Source organism: Magnolia sinica, chromosome 17 (assembly GCF_029962835.1).
Source record: "Magnolia sinica isolate HGM2019 chromosome 17, MsV1, whole genome shotgun sequence".
Lineage (NCBI taxonomy): Eukaryota > Viridiplantae > Streptophyta > Magnoliopsida > Magnoliales > Magnoliaceae > Magnolia > Magnolia sinica.
The window spans coordinates 62,574,211-62,595,370 of NC_080589.1; the positions used below are offsets into that span (position 1 = coordinate 62,574,211).

A 21,160-nucleotide genomic window follows, 5' to 3' on the forward strand; every position below is an offset into this window, starting at 1 on the left:
ATCAGAGCATGGGTTTAGCAATGGTGCAGTCGAATGAACAGATTGTGAGGATGGAAGTTTTAAGACAACAAATGACTTCCTGTTGAGTCATTGGTCTTTTTCTTTTCTTCTTGCCTCTTCACCTACTTTGTGTTTATCTGTGAATTAGAGATGTCTAATGAGTAGGACTGCATGCATCCTTTGATCATATTTTGATTCTTGAGGGAAGCTGCTATGAGTTTGCTGGATAAGAAAGGTGGATCAAGATCAAGACCCACTTTTATGTACCAGACTCACCATCTACCATGCTATAACACTTGAACTCTTTTTCATTGTATACATAATTCCTTCTCCTCCTTCAGATCCAATCCCTGTCTCCAATCTCAACCGTCCATGCATTTCTTACTTCCAGTGACGGATTTGATTTCTTGATTTTTTTATTAATCAGTGGAGAAGAAGCAGATGGCTTCTGATCTGCTCCTTCGATGCTTCTACTGCTGCAGCAGCAGCACCAATGGAGCTTCTGCTCTCAACCCAAGAAGGAAGAAGAAGCAACTCGTTTTCATGAAATGCAGATGAACTATTTGATCCTTGGCCCCAAGATATGCAGCATACTCATTTTCAGTTTGTGTAATGTTCTGTTAGGGCCTATTTGGATTCGCGTATAGGATTGTATTGCATTGTAATACAATACAGCAGTAGTACAACGACGGATGTACACTGTATCGAGTGCCCTTTTCATTTTCGATCAGACTATTTGGGAAGGACTGGCTTTGCATATGTAATCAATGGATGTATGCATGTTCAATGTTTGTTGAAGGATCGATCTATGTGGACCTCGTCTTCACCACATACACTCATTACACCATCGACCATCACGTAATATCTATGTAGGCCCCATCACGGTTTAAGGATATAATCCAAACCGTCAATCAACTTATATAGATTAACGTATAGAATGAGTCAATCCACCATCCAAGTTATGTCAGTGTATGTTGGCACCCCACTTCTAGACTATGCACCCACAATAACGGTCAGATTTACTTATTAGGTGGGCCTTCTTTGATTTGGTCTATCCACCGCCCAGATTTCGTCACCTAATGATCCCCAAGATAGTGCCGGCTCAGATGTCATTCACACGAAGTAGTGGGTAATTATTTGAGGTTCTGCTTTCACATAGACACAGCACAGACTCACCCATTACATAATTACTGAAAATTAAAGATCCGATTACCAGATGAAGCAAAGAAAACACAGTCCAAAGATAACGCTACACATACAATACGAAAAATACAGACTCTGGGTTAGGAATAAAAAAAACATATATATATATATATATATATATATATATATATATATATATATATATATATATATATATATATATATATATATAGAAATGGTCTCCTGCGCACAAGGCCGCATGGAGATTTTATGCGAGCATTTCATATGAGCTGTTAGATTATATTCACAGCTGGGATTCAGCAGTCGTGAGAACGAGAGAGCCTCCAAAATAATGACTTGCGGCAATACTTTCGAAATCTCACGGGATTGCATGCCGCACGTAGCTCGAAAGCTATTGGACGGTGCTCTTTGGTTCGATCATGATGTACCTATTTTATCCATGCCGTTCATCTAATTTTTCAGATCATTTTCAAGCATGAGCCCAAAAACAAAGTAGATCCAAATCTCAAATGGACCTCATCATAGGAAAACAGTTGTGATTGAACACCCATCATCCAAAACTTCCTAGGGCTCACTATAATGTTTATTTGCCATCCAACCTGTCTGTTAGGTCATACAGACATGGATGATGAGAAAATAAAAATATCCAATTCATCCAGATTAAACTTGTGGCCCTTAAGAAGTTTTTAACAGTGGGCCAATGATTCTCATCGTTAAAACATTCGTAGGGCACACCGTAACGTTTACTTTCCATCTAATTTGTTCATCAGGTCACACAGACCTGGATAAATAGAAAAAAAACAAATATCCTATTAATCCATGATTTCTGTGAACCCGAAAAGGGTTTCAATGGTAGGCTTTCAATCCTCCACTGCTTTTTACAGTGTGGTCCACCTAGTTTTTGGATCCGTCTTATTTTTCAGCTCGAGTATTAAAAGTAGATCACCAAGTGGATGGACGGTTTAGATATAACTCATACCTCATGATGGGACCCACATAACTTGGTAATGTCAACACACCAGCCACATAGGTGGTGTGTGTCGTACACCAGCCAATTCGCTTCCTTCAAACACATAATGAAATTGGATTGCGTACTGAGTTACTCAGTACACTTTATTGTTCTAAGTAGACTCTGTTGGGACCACCATAAATGTATGTGGTTTATCCACGCCATCCATCTATTTTTTTTAATCTCATTTCAAGGGTTGAGTCCAAAATTGAAGCATATTCAAAGCTCAAGTGGACCATACCACAGGAAACAATTGAAATAATGATTTCCACCATTGAAATTTTTCTAGTGCCCACAATAATGTTTATTTGTCATCCAACCTATTCATAAGATCACACAGATATGGATAAAGAGAAAAATACAAATATTAGCTTGATACATAACTTCTATGGCCCCCAAGTATTTTTCAATGGTATTCATTTAATTCGCACTATTTCCTGTGATGTGGTCCACTTGAGGTTTGGATATACCTTATTTTTGGTCTCAAGCCGTAAAATTATCTGTTAAAATGGATGTACGAAGTGGATAGAATGCATAGATCACAATGGACCCCACTGCAGGCAACGACAATGATGGTGGAGCAATTAGTGTGATCCAACGACTTTTATTCTAATGCGAATAAATATTGCGTGTGGTCATGCTTCATGTGGTGTGATCCACTTGGGCGTCTGATGTGCCTCATTTTTGAGCTCATGGACTAAAATAATCTGTCCAAAAATATGGACGGGGTGGATAAAACATATAGATCACAGTGGGCCCCAAAGAGGCACCACTAGAATCGTCTGTCTCTAGCTGGGTCCGGTGAAATCAAATTGCGTACTGAGTCACAGAGTAGGCTTTTATCATGTTGAGCAAAACTATGTTGGGCCCACCATGAATGCGTGTGGTTTATCCACACCGTCCATCCATTTTTTCGACTCATTTTATGGGTTGAACCCAAAATTGAAGCATATCCAAAGCTCAAGTGGAGCACACCACAAGAAAAGTGTAAATTGAATGTCCGCCTTTGAAAAATTCTTTCGGCCAGAGAAGTTTTGGCTCAAGCCGATCTTTGTGTTCATCCATGTCTGTGTAATCTTATCTAGTAAATTGGATGAACAGAGTGGATAAAATAGGTAAATTATAGTGGGCCCCACAGAGTTTACTTAGTACGGTAAGCGTACTTAGTTACTACGTAATGAGCTTCCGTCCTTATGAGGGTGGTACCCATGCATCCAGGGGGCACAGATTGCCTTTTGAGGCAGCATCACCAGATGGCTACTATAGGGTACTCTATGGGCCCCACCATGATATACGAGTTTAATCCATGCCGTCCATTCATTTTGAATGGTTATTTTAGGGCATGACCTAAAAACGAGGCATATCCAAATCTCAAATGGACCACACCATAAGAAACAATGGTGATTCAACGCTCACTGTTAAAAACTTCTTAAGGGCCACAAGTTTTGGATGAAATTGATTTTTTGGTTTTCTCGTCATCCAAAGTCTTTGTGACCTAACGAACAGATTGGATGGAAAATAAATCCTACAGTGGACCCTAGGAAGTTTTTAACGATGGGTGTTTAATTAGCACCGTTTTCCTGTGGTGTGGTCCATTTGAGATTTGGATCTACCTTTTTTTTGCTAATGTTCAAAAATAATCTGAAAAAAATAGATGAACGGCATGGATAAAACGTAAACATCATGATCGGCCCATAGAGCACCGCCCAATAGTTACCTAACTGCATACATCATGCCTGTTGAATCCCAACCATCAGTGTAATCTAACAGCTCACATGAATGCTCGCATGAAAGCTCCTTGCGGCCTTGTGCGCAGGAGACCGGGACTCTCTCTCTCTCTCTCTCTCTCTCTCTCTCTCTCTATAAGATAACGACGAAGTTGGTCCTCAGCTTTCTCCTCTCATCAGAAACTTGAAATAAACCATGCAACTACTGCGTATATGAGCATGACTCCAATCATCATTTTGATGATGTCATTCATAATCCCTTCGTCATTAGTATTTCGAAACATGTCCGAATTCGAGACGCCCGAGTGCTGCACTTTAATTCGATCTTCGTCTGTGCCTGGCAGAGACTGAACTGGAGCGGAACCTGCTTCAACTCTTCCCGACAATCTTCCTGTCATGTTTGATGACGCCCTGTTATGTACACCACCGGTGCTGCCCGACCCCTGGCCTAATAACATGTAATCAACTTACTATTACACCTCAAATACAATGGATGAATCTGAAAGAAAACAAAAATTGCTAAACTTGTCTGCAAGATATACCGTTTGCAATTTAGGATCATACCTTGAATGTGGTCCACGCTCTGACAGCCTTACCGTGCGTTCTGAACGATCGGTGTCTCGCCCCGCTGAATCTTTCAACCTGTTCCCGAGCATCCTCCCAATTGTCATATATTCCTGGCACTCTACCCACAAATATGACATAGTATTTACTCATTTCTACCTACAAACAAAACATGTTGTCAGAATGGAAGTGCATTGTGTGCTCATGGATTAATCCATGGTCTTTAATAGAACTAAGAACATCACTTGTAGTCATGCAGTATCCTCAATTTTCTCACCTGAACAAGGAATTCAGTTCAATTACAAACTCCTCTTGAATATGCATTCTACCTTCAAATGATAAGGTAAACAAATTCATCTGGCCTTGATGTTCATATTTATTTAGATCCTCTTTGGAATTAGTAGTATCCATACAAAACCAAGTATGATTACTTGAAGTCAGACTGTGACACCACAAATATGACTATATGAAGAAGTAATCATACCTGTTCATAATATTTATCAATAGTTGAATAGGTAGAGGGCACACAGAAGATTGAGGTGTCAGTATGTAATAGATAGAAGTTATGATATCAGAGATGAATGACTTATCTTAATAAGGAAATAGAAGCATAATTAGCTAAAAATTCAATCCGATTGGACTCAGAATCAATCTGAGGCAGACATCACACCACGTTCCTGAATTAAGGACTGAACCATACAGTGGACAATATGTTAGTTGAATAGAAGTGAACAAATCTGGTCTGCAAGTCTATTGCAAACATCATAGCACATTCCTGCAATGTATTTATAACGTACATTAGACAATATATCAATGAATGAGAAGTGAAGAAATCTGCACTGCAATTCTGAGGCGGACATCATAGCATATTCCTGCAATAATTTTATAATCTACAGTGCACAATATGTCATATGAAGACAAGTCCAGATATTTGGTGTAATAGTCTGAAGCAGACTTCATAGTAGGTTCCTGCGAAGTCCCTATTAAAACCTACAGTGGACAAAATATCAAATGAAGAAAACCGAATATATTTGCTTTGATAATTTGATGCGGACATCCCAACAGGTTGCTGTATCATGTAAAAGACCAATAATTTGTATGTTGAACATAAAAAGATGATCACAAATAGCAGATTTAAGAAAAAAAAAAGAACTATTGTGATGGTCCGATCATTAACACTTACAAAATCCTAAATTAACTGTCAGACATCACAGCGCAGGCAAGACTAAATCCCACAACATCCAAACCCATCCAACCATAGCAGTTATACAATAATTTAAGAAAGCAAAGTTTATAAAGAAACAAAAGAGTGAAATAGTTTCTTCATGAACCCATAAACAAGTCAACTAATGGAATGTTTTTTCAAACCGGACCACTGCGTTGTAAGTGCTATAGTTTATATCCCTGTTTGTTGTCAAATTTGTGGTGCTAAAATCACTATTATACTCTGTTATATATAACTTGCATAAGTGAAGCTCTCTCAAGGATCAACATTCATAAACAAGCTAAGCTCACAACAAGCAAAGCTCACAAGTACAATGATCAATCTTGAATGCAAGAACTGCTCACAAGGCAAGACTCAAGCTGAAAAGAAAGTACAAGGCAAGACTCAAGCTGAACTCAAGACTCAAGCTGAAACTCAAGCCACTTTCAAGATTGAGCTACATCAAGATTTCAACTACATCAAGACTTCAAGGCTCATACTTCAAGGTCACTTGTTCCTAATGTTTCTATATCCATACTTCATGATTGAGGTTTGATTGACCATAGGTTGACCTTAGAAGTAGGTCATTTCGGATACATAAACCGAATGTTATTTTACATGTGATTAGCCTGTTCTTCGACTAGTCTTAGGCCTTCTTCGACTAGTCCTAGACTTGCTTCGACCAGTCTAAGAAATTCCTCGATCAGTCGTGAGTTTGTTACAAATTCCGGATGAAATCTGTTAGGCTTCGACTAGTCCTGGAATCTATTCGACCAGTCGTAGGAACAGTGTCGACTGCATCTTCGACCAGTCGTAAATCTTCGACTCGAATTCCAGTGAAGTTTTTTAGGACCTACGACCAGTCGAAGGAGACCTACGACCAGTCGTAGGTGACCTACGACCAGTCGTAAGAGAGCTTCGACCAGTCGTAGAACGGTCAAAGCAAATCCCGCCGGATTTTTCAAATATCTGTTATTGCTTCGACTAGTCGAAGAGCACTCTAAACCAGTCGAAGACCCGATCTTCTCACTTATAAATAGTGCACGAATCTCAGAAGAAATTATCGATTTAATTAATTCATTCAAGCCAATTTTCGTCGAACTTCTGAGAGATATTTCTGTGCTCCATCTAAGCTAAGTGTGCTTATTTAATATTCTCTTTCCTTAGCTTTATTTAATTGATTTTGTTTCTGCTATTCCAATCTGATTTGATAAGAGGAATTATTATTCCCTTTCTTTGGAATCAAAATCAATTAAGGCAAGCCCTATTTGGTTTAATTTAAAATCTATTAGAATTAGAACCATTGTAATCGAGTACTGGACATTGAACTTGGACATTCAATCATCTACTTTGATTTGGTTCTACCGGGCTGCTACAACGAAGGAGATAATCAGGTATTTTACATTTAATTGTAAATCCCTTTCTATTTTGGTTTCTTTCAAGATTTACCAGAAAAATCATGTTGTATTGGTTTTCTGAGGAGAGCCAGGAAAACTCAGAAGTTGGGTTTTTTAATTGTGTAAGCCTACAGACAAAGACACAATTGTAAAGGTTTTGGGTGAACCTGGGAAAACCTATTTTTAGTGAACGCTAATATCCCCTGTGTGAAGATATTAGGAGTGGAGTAGCATTTTGTGTGGCCGTTGTTTAACAGTTGGTGAACACACAGGCGAACCACTATAAACCCTTGTGTTGTGGTTGAATGATTTATATTTCTAATCTTTAATTAATTTTTGTGGGATGTATGTATGGTGGTGAATGTTGTAATTATTTAATTCAAGCTTTGTGAGAATGTTGTAATAGCTTAGAATTTATTTTTTGCTATTCCTTTATCAGCTTGATTTTCAATTTCATTTGAAAGTTGTTCCAGCAAGGTTGCCCTGCCATTTTTATGGTGTATGGCTGTCCCTAGAACAATACATTTTTAATTACAAGTTATTTCAATTCAGTTTATATTTATTATTGTATTCCTCTTCGGTTTGAGACTTGATACAAAGATATTTCTAGAAATAAGGTTGTCCTACCATAAACTCTGTTTTTGGTGTAAGGTTGTCCTTAGAACAACGTTTGTATCAACCTCTCAAGATCTGAATTTTGAGGTTATTTTAATTTACTGCATTGTGATTTACTTTGGTTATCATATTCTTTTTAAATTCCGCTGTTATTAGTTTTATTTGGCATTGTCCTATTCACCCCCCCTCTAGGACATATAGCTTGGCCTTTTCAAGTGGTATCAGAGCCTAATAGCTCGTTTTTTGGATTTAATTCCTGAGCTAACGATTTAAGCTATTTAAGATGTTAAATTTTGATAGCCTTTCAGTCACTAGGCCTCCACCCTTTGATGGCTCCAACTATGCTTATTGGAAAGCTAGAATGAGGATCTTCCTCAAATCAATGGATGAAAATGTGTGGCAAGCCACAGTGACTGAATGGAATCCTTCTATCATGGAAGTTACTGGGGTTGACGGTTCAAAATCAATGAAAGTCACACCATATTACCAATGGACCACTCTTCAGAAAAGTGAGAGTAGTGCAAATGCTAAAGCACTAAATACAATTACTTGCGCACTATCACCGGATGAGTTCAAAAGAATCATTTCCTGTGATACTGCAAAGCAAGCTTGGGATATATTAGAAATGACACACGAGGGTACTACAATTGTCAAAAAATCTAAAGTCCAACTCCTCACAACCAGATTTGAAGAAATTCATATGGAGGAAAATGAAATGTTTATGGACTTTTACACTAGATTGAATGATATTGTAAACTCAATGTGGGGTCTTGGCGATAAAATCCCAGAAAGTAAAGCGTGTGCAAAAATACTACGCTCACTTCCTGAACGGTTCAATTCTAAAGTAATCGCGATCCAAGAACTTCGTGATACAGATAATATGAGGGTAGAAGAACTAGTTGGTTCATTACAAACCTACGAGTTAAACTTTAAAGCTCCTAAAGGAAAATCTATCACACTAAAATCTTCTAAATGTAATTCAGAAGAAAATTCTGATTTAGAAGATGATATGGCTCTTTTAGCTAAAAAATTTTACAAGATTTTCAAAAGCAAGAAAAGGGTTGATTTTCAAAAATCAAATGATAAAAAGAAGTTTAGACCCAAATTTCGAAAATCTTTGAAAGATAGTCAATGTTACAACTGTCAAGATTATGGGCACTTAGCAAATAAATGTCCTAAAAGGGACAAACCCAAGAAGAAGGGTATGTTGGCTACATGGGATGAATCATCTGATTCTGAAGGTTCTTCTGAAGATTCTGAAACTGAGTCGGGCAATGAGATTAAAGCTCTTATGACTCTAGCCAAATTCACATTTTCAGATAATGACTCTACAAGTGAAGAAAATCTGAATAGTGAATGTGAAAATGAAGATGATCTTCAAGACGCTTACAATGCCCTATATAAGGAAAGTTGTAAAATTGCTGTCAAACTTAAACTTCAAAAAGAAAAGTTTTCTAAACTCAAAAATTGTTTTGATTCACTTGTCTTAGAAAAATCACAAATTTCAGATTGTTTTGAAAAATCAAAATGCGATTTGGAATTCAAAAACTCCCTAATTGTTGATTTAAAATCTGAAATTGAGAAACTTAAAACTGAAGTATCTTCTCTTCTGAGTTTAAAGGACACATGGAAATATGCTCAAGGTGATCCAAAGTTAGAGAAACTTTTATCCGGATCAAGAAAATGTGGCGATCGATCCGGGTTGGGCTATGATAAAAATTTATCTCCTAAACAAAAGGATACTCCTCCTATGTTTGTTAAAGGAGAGTCCTCAAACTCAAAAGGGAAAAGTACTTATCAAGATTTTTCTAGAAATTCAAAAACTTTTCAAAAACCTAGAAGTAGTCATGTCACCTTTAATCAGAATCGAAATCCACTAGCTGAAAAGATAGTTGATTTACTCAAGGAGCTCTTAAAATCTAACTCTATAGGTCATTCCTACAAGTATACACAAAAGAAGACCAACTATGTTCCTAAACCCAAAACAGTTATGAAATGGGTTCCTAAAGTTACCTGCTTGGTTGCTCACACTGCTTTCAAAGCAACAAGTCATTCAAAGTGGTACCTAGACAGTGGATGCTCCAGGCATATGACAGGTGACAAAGCTTTATTCACGGATCTGAAAGATATGACTGATGGTTCAGTCACATTTGGTGATGGTAGCAACTGCAAGATTATAGGCCAAGGTACGGTTCAACTTTTTAATCTTCCGGTGTTTAAAAATGTTTTATACGTTGAAGGCTTAAAACATAACTTGCTTAGTATATCACAAATATGTGATAATAACCATAATGTTCGGTTTTCTAATCAAAGCTGTGAGATAATAAACAATAAGGGTTCTGTAATATTAACTGGACGTAGAACGTCTGAAAATTGCTATATTATTAGTGAATCCAGCTCATCTAATCAAACATGTTACATGGTCCATACAGACGAGACTGATTTATGGCACAAACGTCTTGGACATGTACATTATCAAAATTTATATCGATTGAGCAAACGAGAACTTGTAAGAGGTTTACCCAAACTTCAAAAATTAGATAAAATATGTGGTGAGTGCCAGATAGGCAAACAAACAAAGAACTCACACAAAAAGGTGAATTCAAATACCACATCAAGACCACTCGAACTTCTCCACATGGATCTGATAGGACCTACCAGAACAGAAAGTCATGGTGGTAAAAAGTATATCCTGGTAATAGTTGATGACTTTACCAGATTTACTTGGGTAGTCTTCTTAAGGGATAAATCTGAAACCCTTGAAGAAGTAAGAAAAGTTCTCAAAAGGATTCAAACTGAAAAATCTTCTCAAATCAGTAAAATTCGTAGTGATCATGGATCTGAATTTGAGAATAGCAATTTTGAGAAGTTCTGTACCGACCAAGGAATATTACATGAATTCTCTGCTCCCAAAACTCCACAACAAAATGGAATTGTAGAAAGAAAGAATAGGGTGCTTCAAGAAATGGCTAACATCATGTTGAATAGCATGAAGCTCTTTAAAAATCTTTGGGCTGAAGTAGTCAACACAACTTGCTATATTATTAACCGAGTATACACTAGCAAAGATAATAATAAAACGGCTTACGAATTGTGGTTCAATAAAAAGCCTACTGTTAAATACTTTCGAGTTTTTGGCAGCAAGTGCTATATTTTACGTGATCGTGAAAATTTGAGAAAATTCGATATGAAGAGTGATGAAGGTATTTTTCTAGGATATTCTTTAAACAGTCAAGCTTATAGAGTTCTGAACAAAAGAACTGGTGTGATTCAAGAATCCATTAATGTTGCCATTGATGATCACTTAAACACACCAATTTCTAATTCAGATAATGATGAAGTACTAATCATTGATAAACCCGATACTTCATCGAATCAGACTGATTCTGAGTTGAGGACTGTTAAAGATCATCCAACCACATAAATTCTTGGAAACCCTCTCACCGGTGTTCGCACCCGTAGACAACTTGAGGATATATGTAATTATGTATGCTTTACATCCCAAATTGAACCATCTAACGTAAAAGAAGCTCTGGCTGATGAAAACTGGATTGTTGCGATGCAAGATGAACTCAACCAATTCGTAAGAAATGATGTTTGGTATCTCATACCAAGACCTAAAGATAAACACATCATTGGAACAAAATGGATTTTCAAAAATAAGTCTGACGAATGTGGAAATATAATTAGAAACAAGGCTAGATTGGTGGTACAAGGTTATACTCAAATTGAAGGGATTGATTTCGATGAAACCTTTGCACTAGTAGCACGTCTTGAATCTATCAGACTATTTATATCCATTGCATGTTTTAGAAAGATAAAGATCTATCAGATGGATGTGAAAAGTGCTTTTCTAAATGGCGATTTACATGAAGAAGTCTATGTTGAACAACCAATGGGATTTTAAGATTCCAAAAATACTGATAATGTATATCGGCTTAAAAAGGCACTTTATGGATTAAAACAAGCTCCTAGGGCATGGTATGAGAAACTAACAAAATTTCTTTTAAGTCATAATTTTCAAATGGGATCTGTTGATAAAACTCTGTTTGTTAAGAAACATAATGATCATATCTTAATGGTACAGATTTATGTTGATGATATCATTTATGGATCAACTTGTACTGACTTGACTACTGAGTTTGCAGATTTGATGAAATCACAGTTTGAAATGAGCGTGGTTGGGGAATTGACTTATTTCCTTGGATTGCAAGTAAAGCAACAACCTAAAGGAATATTCATTTCTCAATCTAAGTATGCCTTGAATCTAATCAAGAGATTTGGATTTGAGAATGACAAGAATTTCGATACTCCTATGAGTACTACCCTGAAACTATCAAAAGACTCTAATGGTAAAAATGTTGACTCAAAACTTTATCGAAGTATGATTGGTAGTTTGTTATATTTAACTGCTAGTAGACTTGATATTTCTCTAAGTGTTGGTATTTGCGCAAGATATCAATCTGATCCAAAAGAATCTCACTTGATTGCTGTCAAGCGAATTATTAGATATGTCGCAAGTACTGTAAATCTTGGTCTTTGGTATCCTCATGAGACCAGTGTCCAATTAGCTGGGTACTTGGATGCTGACTGGGCTGGTGATCTAGATGATAGAAAATCAACCAGTGGTGGTTGTTTTTACATTGGAAATTGTCTAGTTTCCTGGTTTAGTAAGAAACAAAATTCTATATCACTTTCAACAGCTGAAGCTGAGTATATCGCAGCTGGTAATGCATGTACACAACTTGTTTGGATGCAATGAATGCTAAGTGATTATGGAATTAAACAGGATTCTATGTTATTACATTGTGATAATTCCAGTGCAATAAATATTTTAAAAAATCCTATTCAGCATTCTCGTACTAAGCACATTGACATTAGATTTCATTATATAAGGGAATTAGTAGAAGAAAAAGTTATATCTCTAGAATATATTCCTACTGAAGATCAACGAGCTGATATTTTCACAAAACCTCTCGATAAAAGCAGGTTCAAAAAGATGAAATTTGATCTTGGCATGTGTATTTTAAATTGATAATTTATGCCTTCTTGTATTATAGTGTATATATTTGCTAGATTGCATTTCAATTTTTGTAAAATTTGCAAGTAATTTGAATTTTTGGGATTTCTTCGATCAGTCGTGAGTATACACGACCAGTCGTCCTACGACCGATCGTAGATACCCACGACCAGTCGTGGAACACGGGTTTCACTTCAAATTGGAGATTTTTTCCTTTCTTCCTCATTTCTTCTTTCTTCTCCTTGGAGCCGAACTTCGACTTGTCAAACCCATCCTTCAAGTTCTTCAAGGTTAGTGTTCCAAATCCATTTTTCTTGCAGATTTGTATCTAGTTTGCTTCCTTTTCTCTCTTGAAGCTTTCTATTTTGAAAATCATTGAGATTTGGGGTTTAGATTTTAAAAATTTTGTTTTGAGAAAACCCACTTCTCAATCCTTTACAACTTCTTTATTCCTTGAAATCCTTGTTGCAAATGGCTTCTAGAGGTAAGAAAACTACTTCCCGTGGTCCTTCTTCTTCCTCCAGATCGACCGCTATCTCTGAACGTCATCTTCTTGTTCCCAATGATGATCCATCATATGTTAGGGACATTAGATCACGTAATGTTATTGTTGAGCATCCTGTTGATGTTAATCACATTGCACCTTTTGACATCCTTCCTATGCTTGAAGCTGTAGGTTGGGTTAACTTATTGCATTGGGGTGGGCCTGCATACCAGTCCATTGCCCAATCCATGTTTACATGTATTAGTGCATTTTCACAAGATAATTTAACTTTTCAAATTTCTACTAGAGAAGGGCCTTTTGATGTTGATCGTCATTTAATTTCAGCCCTTATGGAAATTCCTGTGAATGATGAGGGTATTCCAATTCATAACTTAACTGATAAACCCTCAATGGCTGAAAAACGCATGCTCACTAGAGACTTGTGCAACATGGATGTTCAATGGACTCAAAAAGGGAATGCGCTCCCGCAAGGTATTTGTTACCCAAATACAGAATTCTCCATAGAATCTTTGTATCTAATCTGTATCCTCGTTCGGGTAATAAATCTGACTTGACTTCGTTTATGGTTTGTGTTATCCATGCTATTTCCAATGGTACTCAGATTTGTTTGCCATCCTTAATCTGTCATTTCATTCTTCAGTTTCGACTTCATCCTGGTCATAGTGACATTTCATTTGCCTATTTTATGACTGTATTGGCTACACATATGTTAGTCGATATGCCTGTTGATGAGGCACCTATCCATCCTCTGATTTTCAATAATACGAATATCAATAAGATGAAGTTGGATCTGCTTCCTGAACAAGGTGGTGGTGGTGGTGGGGTCCTGAAGAAGCTGGTGTTGACATTAATATGGATGACATTTTTGAGGAACTGGATTCTGACTCAGCAAATGATCCAGATTTTGTACCATCTGATGTTGATGCACGTTTGAGTGCATTAGAGGGTAAGGTTGAGGATATAAATGTAAAGTTGAAAAACATGTCTGTTGCTCATGATTTGCAATTCAAGTACATGCGCAAATATCTTAGGCGCTTGAACAAAGGCATGTACCAACTTGATCCCTCTATTCCTGCTCCTTCATCAAGTTCTAGTTCTGACTAGTTTTTATGAAACTTCTGCTCTGTAATAACTTTAACACTTCGCACTTGGCTAATTTAGAGTTGGATTCTATTTATGTTTTATATTGGATATTTATTCTTTGTGATTCTATTACTCCTCATGTTTACTCTCATTCTTTTATTTAGTTCTCCTTTGTCATATTATGACAAAAAGGGGGAGAATGGTTTGTTGTTAATGTGATTGTGAGAGGAGTAGCATTGGTTATGTTACTCAGGGGGAGTTAAGGGGAATATATGTTTGATCTTGTTGAATGATAATGGTTGAATGTTGAAACTGGTTGAATGTTGAATATTGAATATTGATTTGCAGGTATTAACCAGTTGTTTTACTTTGGTTTATCTTAGTTATGTGTTTTGTCACTAATTTGACAAAGGGGGAAATTGTAAGTGCTATAGTTTATATCCTTGTTTGTTGTCAAATTTGTGGTGCCAAAATCACCATTATACTCTGTTATATATAACTTGCATAAGTGAAGCTCTCTCAAGGATCAACATTCATAAACAAGCTAAGCTCACAACAAGCAAAGCTCACAAATACAATGATCAATCTTGAATGCAAGAACTGCTCACAAGATAAGACTCAAGCTGAAAAAAAAGTACAAGGCAAGACTCAAGCTGAACTCAAGACTCAAGCTGAAACTCAAGCCACTTTCAAGATTGAGCTACATCAAGATTTCAACTACATCAAGACTTCAAGGCTCATATTTCAAGGTCACTTGTTCCTAATGTCACTACAAGAAATATGATTTTTACCGACGAAACTTTTACCGACAAAATATTTTTTTGTAGGTAAATATGACTTTTATCGGCGAAATATATTTTCGTAGGCAAAAGTAAACTTTTACCAACGAAATTAAGTTTCGTCGGTAAAAGTCATCTTTACCTACGAATATTTTCGTAGGTAAAGAGTCTTTTCACTTTTTCCTCCGATTATGACATGAAAAGTGTACTTTTGCCTACGAAGCATAATTTCATAGGTAAAAGACATCTTTACCTACGAGAAGTTCATAGGTAAAGGGTGTTTTAAAATTTTAAAATATATTAAAGATTGAAAAGTTTACTTTTACCGACGAAATTTAATTTCGTAGGTAAAAGCTATCTTCACCTATGAATCTCTTTGTAGGCAAAGGGTGTTTTCAATTCAAAATAAATGAAAATTTTATTTTTACCTACGAAATACAATTTTGTAGGTAAAAGACATCTTTAACTACGAACATGTTCGTAGGTAAAGGGTGTTTTGGTAAAAGCTATTTTCACCTACGAAACTTTTTGTAGGCAAAGGATGTTTTCAATTCAAAATAAACGATTATTTAGTTATTGTCTTTGGCCTGCAGTCTGGGCTGGCTTGGGACTAGGTTCTTTACCTCATGTGCTCTCTTTAACTTAAGTTCATCATGGCCCGCATTGGCCCAGCTGAACCCATTTGTTACCCTACAATACACCATCTTGAGATGGTAACATGACATTTCCACAAGGGTTGGGCTTTCCAGATATGTATGTATGCATGTATATATGTATGTATGTATGTTTAAACAAAATTAAAACTCACCTTGCTCCCTTGATTCCATACATATACACACATGCATATATGTATATACATACATATGTTTAAACAAAATTAAAACTCACCTTGCTCCCTTGATTCCATACATATACACACATGCATATATGTATATCTGTATATACCTAAGATGTATGTATATGTATGTATGTATGTATGTACACAAACCTATGTGGCGATTGTGGGTTTTCTTTAGTTTAAACATTTTCTATTTTACTATCCAGAAAACGTTTTTGCCCATGATTACTCTTATTATATGTGATCACAAAATCTGTCACTTGTGTAGAACATCCAAAAATCAGCAGGGTCCACCAACAGGTGTTGCCTATCTAAGTAAATAGGTCAACCTGATTTTTACAGCAGGTGATATTTGGTGGGGTCCATCTTTTCATAGGTGGGATGTTAGCAAACATGACAGGTTGGTGGGAAGGAGGGGACTGTGTGAATCATTTCTCCTATTCATTATGAAGGGAAAAAAAAATCATTCACTAAGTTAGGAATTGTGTATGGTATAGATCCAGGGACTTGCGCTTCTCATTTACGGTTTCTCAAATTTTGTAGCTTTAAATGTTCTAATCATGCGTTTGCTTACACCATTGAAAAAAAGAATCATGTGTTTGCATACAAGGCGAGGGTGATTTATAGCTTGTGGACATGCTCTTGCTTCTTCTCATTTAGGCACACATACACACATCCATCCATATATCCATATATATATGGATGGATATAGCAAATGAATGTAATTTGAGAGCGAGTGATATGTATCAATTTTCAAGAGGCAAAACTAGGTTTTTGAGATGATTTTATTTGTTTCTGTTTTTATGTTTACGTTTGTTGATTATTTTTCCATGAATTTGGTACCTCAATAAGTAAAAAAACAAACAGAAGCCATGACCTGATTAACTTTTCTGAATTTTGCAAATTTTAGAAAATATATGAGAAGGTTTTCGCTAGTTCTGATATTTTTCTCTTATCATTTGATTATTTAGTTATTGTCTTTTGAAAGACAGCTTTTTCTCTTGTTATTTGATTGGATAGTTCCATCTTTTTTCAAAGCATAAACTGTCAGATTGATTTTCTTTTATCCTTACTGTAGGTATGATGGCCAACGAGCTCAGATTTTGTGCTCTTGCATCCCCCATGTGGGCTGGATGAATCACCATGGTAATAGAGATGGTGGAAAAAAAGGAAGTAGTAGTCTAGCCTGTTTTGAGCCTCAATTCTTATATGATCTTCATGCCTTGAGTTTGTGCTAGTGTGGCTCATGGTTCAGTTATCCAAACCACTAATATGATGGGTTTCGCTGTTGATGACCCACACACCAAAGTTCCTCAAGATTGAAATATTCCAACCCTTCAATACCCAGCCAAGAAGTACACATTTAAGAAAGAAAAAATAGTGATAGTTCGAACTCAATAGAAAACTGGCCAAATATCAATGACTAGGATCTGGCAATCTTGGCTTCTTTTTTTTTTTTTTTTTGAGTGCATCACATCAACAATTTAAACCACTGAACCATGTAGTTTGGCATGCTCAAAACTTGTGGCAGTGACAGATGTTGATAAGCCTTCATACTTCTTTGTCATTTTACGTCTGCTTATTTATAACATGTGGGCTTTTCTCTAGATTGGTCATAACATGTTCTAGTAGAGGAACCTAGTTCAAATGATGCTGGTTCTTTAGTTCTCATTTTTGGTCCCTTAGTTATTGGACCTTATCATAAAAGCTACCTTCTCCTATGGTCCATCTGCTTTGTATTATTTCCTGTCAGAGGAGGAAATGGAGATCCTTCTACTAGAAACTGCAGATTTTACTGTAGATTTCACTGGCGCAAAGCTGCAAAATATATTTTAGTTACTTCCTAATGAATTGTTTCTATTTTCCCATTAGGAGATTTTTTTAAAACCATCTTGCAACTGATTGGTAGGAATGAACCTGGAATTTTAACTGCTAGAAAGGATTTAGACTACATTGGATGAGAAGAACTGTTGGAAGCCTTGAAGAGGGTAGGTGTTTTGTTTTATTTTTTTCCCACTTACATGGATAATTATAGTGTTTCACTAATTCAACTGTGTACACATGTTCTCAATCTACCCACTTGCAGCAAAAGGGTACGTTTGAAACCGGTCAAGAAGATAGTACTGAAATTCTGGAGGAGTTAAAGCTGAGGTTGGCATACAGGGAAGCAGCTGTGGCTGTTCTTGCATGCTACAATCCAAATCCTCACCGTCCTTTCACTGAGGTCAATGCTAGAATGATTTCTTCATCAGTCGATAATTTGTTTCAAGATCAGAGGCTTATCTGGAATTTGTTGCAGACTAATATTCGTTCCATTCGCAGCAAGCCAAATATGCGTTATGTTGAGACTACCGGAAGGTTTTTTTGAGAAAGTTAGATTATGTAGAATCTATAGTCCATGCATGTGCCCGTAAGTCTTATATCTCTCTTTCCTTTAATTACTCTTTTTTTTTTTTGTCCTTGTGCCAAATAGTTCACTGTTCAGGTGCATAAGCCAATCAAATTATCGTTGGCTTATGGATCTAGTGCATGCATGTCACATGTGCAGTAATGACATGGGGCATGGTACCTCCCATGCCTCCAATGGCACTGGATCTAGTCCCTTTCTGGTTACTTGAGTGTGAATTTCACACAATTCTGCTTGGTGCACTCCATCTTGACTCAGGTGTTTATTGTCTCATTTGAATTTTCTGTTATCTGTAGAGTTTTTTAGCGGTACTGTGTCCGAATGGAAGTGGTAAAAGCAACGTCATAGATGCAATGCTCTTTGTATTTGGGAAACGAGCTAAGCAGGTAAGCTCCATTTATATGTGGGAATCTAATCTCCGTCATAGATGCAATGCTCTTTATATTGATTTGTTGCAAAACTTTCGTAATTCCTTGTGACATTTTTAAATTTTAATGTTATCCATGTCATTGATATAAGAATGTGAACCTTTCATTCACGACTAAAGTTTTTCCTTTATATAGCAATATCACAACCCTTTGAACAATGACTCTTTTACATTTTGTCTTTATTTTTTTTTTTCTTTTTGTTGATTGTCCTATTGATGATCGATTGCAAGTAATATATAGCCAATGGTCCTGCGTGCAATGGGAAGAAGTCCGCTGTTATTTTTTAATGGAGAAGAGCAGTAATATTGGTCTTCATTTTTTGAATTGGTAAAAGTTTCCTACATTTTGAGGTTTTAGGAGTTTAAACTAACACCCTTTTATTTTCTTTCGTATTGATTTTTGGGGATGGATTTGCCATTGCAGCTGGAGGTAACCAAAATTTACATCTTCTTCATTTTTGGTTATACACCGGTTTGGGTATATGTTTTAGGTTATGAGATATATATATATATATATATATATATATATATATATATATATATATATATATATATATATATATATATATAATTCTTTAAGTGGAACTTTTGAGAGGGTGATAGGACCTGCCAAGGCTGGTGATGGATCTGGCAAGAAGGATGTGGTCGCAGTGTAGCCTGGCCCTAGCAACTAGGTGGAATTGAATAGACCCTTATGATTTATTATTATTTATTTATTATCATGTTCACATCACATGGTTATAGTAGATTTGAGTGTTATTTGCATGAGCTTATCATAATGTCATAATGTCTTTTGATTGTTTCTATGGTAAATGAATTTGCTAGATTGCTCATCAGGGTTCTTTTACTCAAGGAATGAGCTATATGCATTCCCAGGTAAAGATTTCATCTCAATATCACTTGCTTACTGAAAATATAAATCTTGAAATTTGATATTGTATATACTATTCAGTAGCATTTTTGTATGAATGCAAACCTTTTTTCTTCAACGGGCCTAAAGATTTGATTTTGTAGGAAGCCAAATCCTTGGAGAAAGGTTCTATTTGTCACATTTGGGCATGGGAAATGTGATTCTGTTGAATCCAGAAAATTTGTTTGGATACTGGGAAAGAATTGAAAGGAATTCTATGGTGCAGGTACCTATTTATAAAAAAAAATTCAAAGAAGTGAATGATTAGATTTTATGTTTTTCGGGTGATGTTAGCATAGTATTTCATAAGGAATGGTTAGATTTTATGTCTGATAAAGGGTTTCCTAAGAAAACTTGGAAGTGTACGTTGATATGCAGAGCTGGCTAGTTGTAGAATTGCTACTGAAATGCAAAAGAATTTACTGTTAAAACAGGGGACAATAGGAAAGCAACAAAAACTGCGATCCTCGCCAGTGTGACAGCATTTATAGGGGTGGCCATCTTGGGTTCAAGCTTATACTACTGTAAATGGGGCAAGAAGAGCACAACGAGGTAAACTTTTACCTGAGAATCACAAAATCCTGGACATTCTTAGGCCTTATTTGGTAGACATTTAAAAATGATTTGATCTCATTTTAATTAAAAATAATTATGTAAACTTCTACCTGAGGATTTAGTTATCCTTTAAAAAAAAAAAAAAAAAAAAAAACAACCAAGGATATTTTTTGTAGCTTCAATGTAATCTTTCTTGTTTTTAACAAAATGATTAACGGACGACATTCTCTTCTATTCTATCAAGCTGTTCATGCATATGAATCTCCTTGTACACATTCTTCTTATAATCTCTTAACCTACCAATGTATCGTCATTTTTTTAATTTCTCTCTGCTTTTCTTATTCTTTTAGTTTATGTTTGGATGGATCTAGGTAGTTTGGGTTTAGATGGATGTGAATGTGAATACGATGAAATATGTTATATAACAGGTTTATACTAGGAAGAGCATGATGAAATATATATGAGGAATTTTTGGCGAAAGAGACTTTTACCTACGGAATATTTCGTAGGTAAAAGTTTAGGTAGAGATTTTGAAAATATTTTTACCTACGAACATGTTAGCAGGTAAAAGTTTTGTAAATATTTTTTATCTACGAAAATCTTTATAGGTAAATGTTTTGCAAATATTTTTACCTACGAAAATTTTCATAGGGAAAATTTTTGACAAATATTTTTACCGACGAAAATGTGCATAGGTGAAAGTTTTGTAAATATTTTTAGCTACGAAACTACTCGTAGGTAAAAAGATTTGTCAATTATTTTCCCTATGAAAATTTTCGTAGGTAAAAGTGTCTTTTCTTGCAGTGTTTTTAGCTACGAAAACGTTCGTAGGTAAAAGTCTTAACACTTTGTAGGTGAAAGTCTCAACAAAGTTTTTAATTTCGTTGGTAAAAGTCTTACCATTGCCGACGATGACATTTTTTCGTCGGTAAAAGTTTTTAGCCACAGCTTTTTAC

General features: G+C 36.0%; 1 pseudogene; it reads left to right on the forward strand.

Annotated features, from left to right (window-relative positions):
* The window catches only part of LOC131230664 (BAG family molecular chaperone regulator 1-like), a 41,374-nt pseudogene that overhangs the window by 7,943 nt on the left and 12,271 nt on the right, over window positions 1-21,160 (forward strand).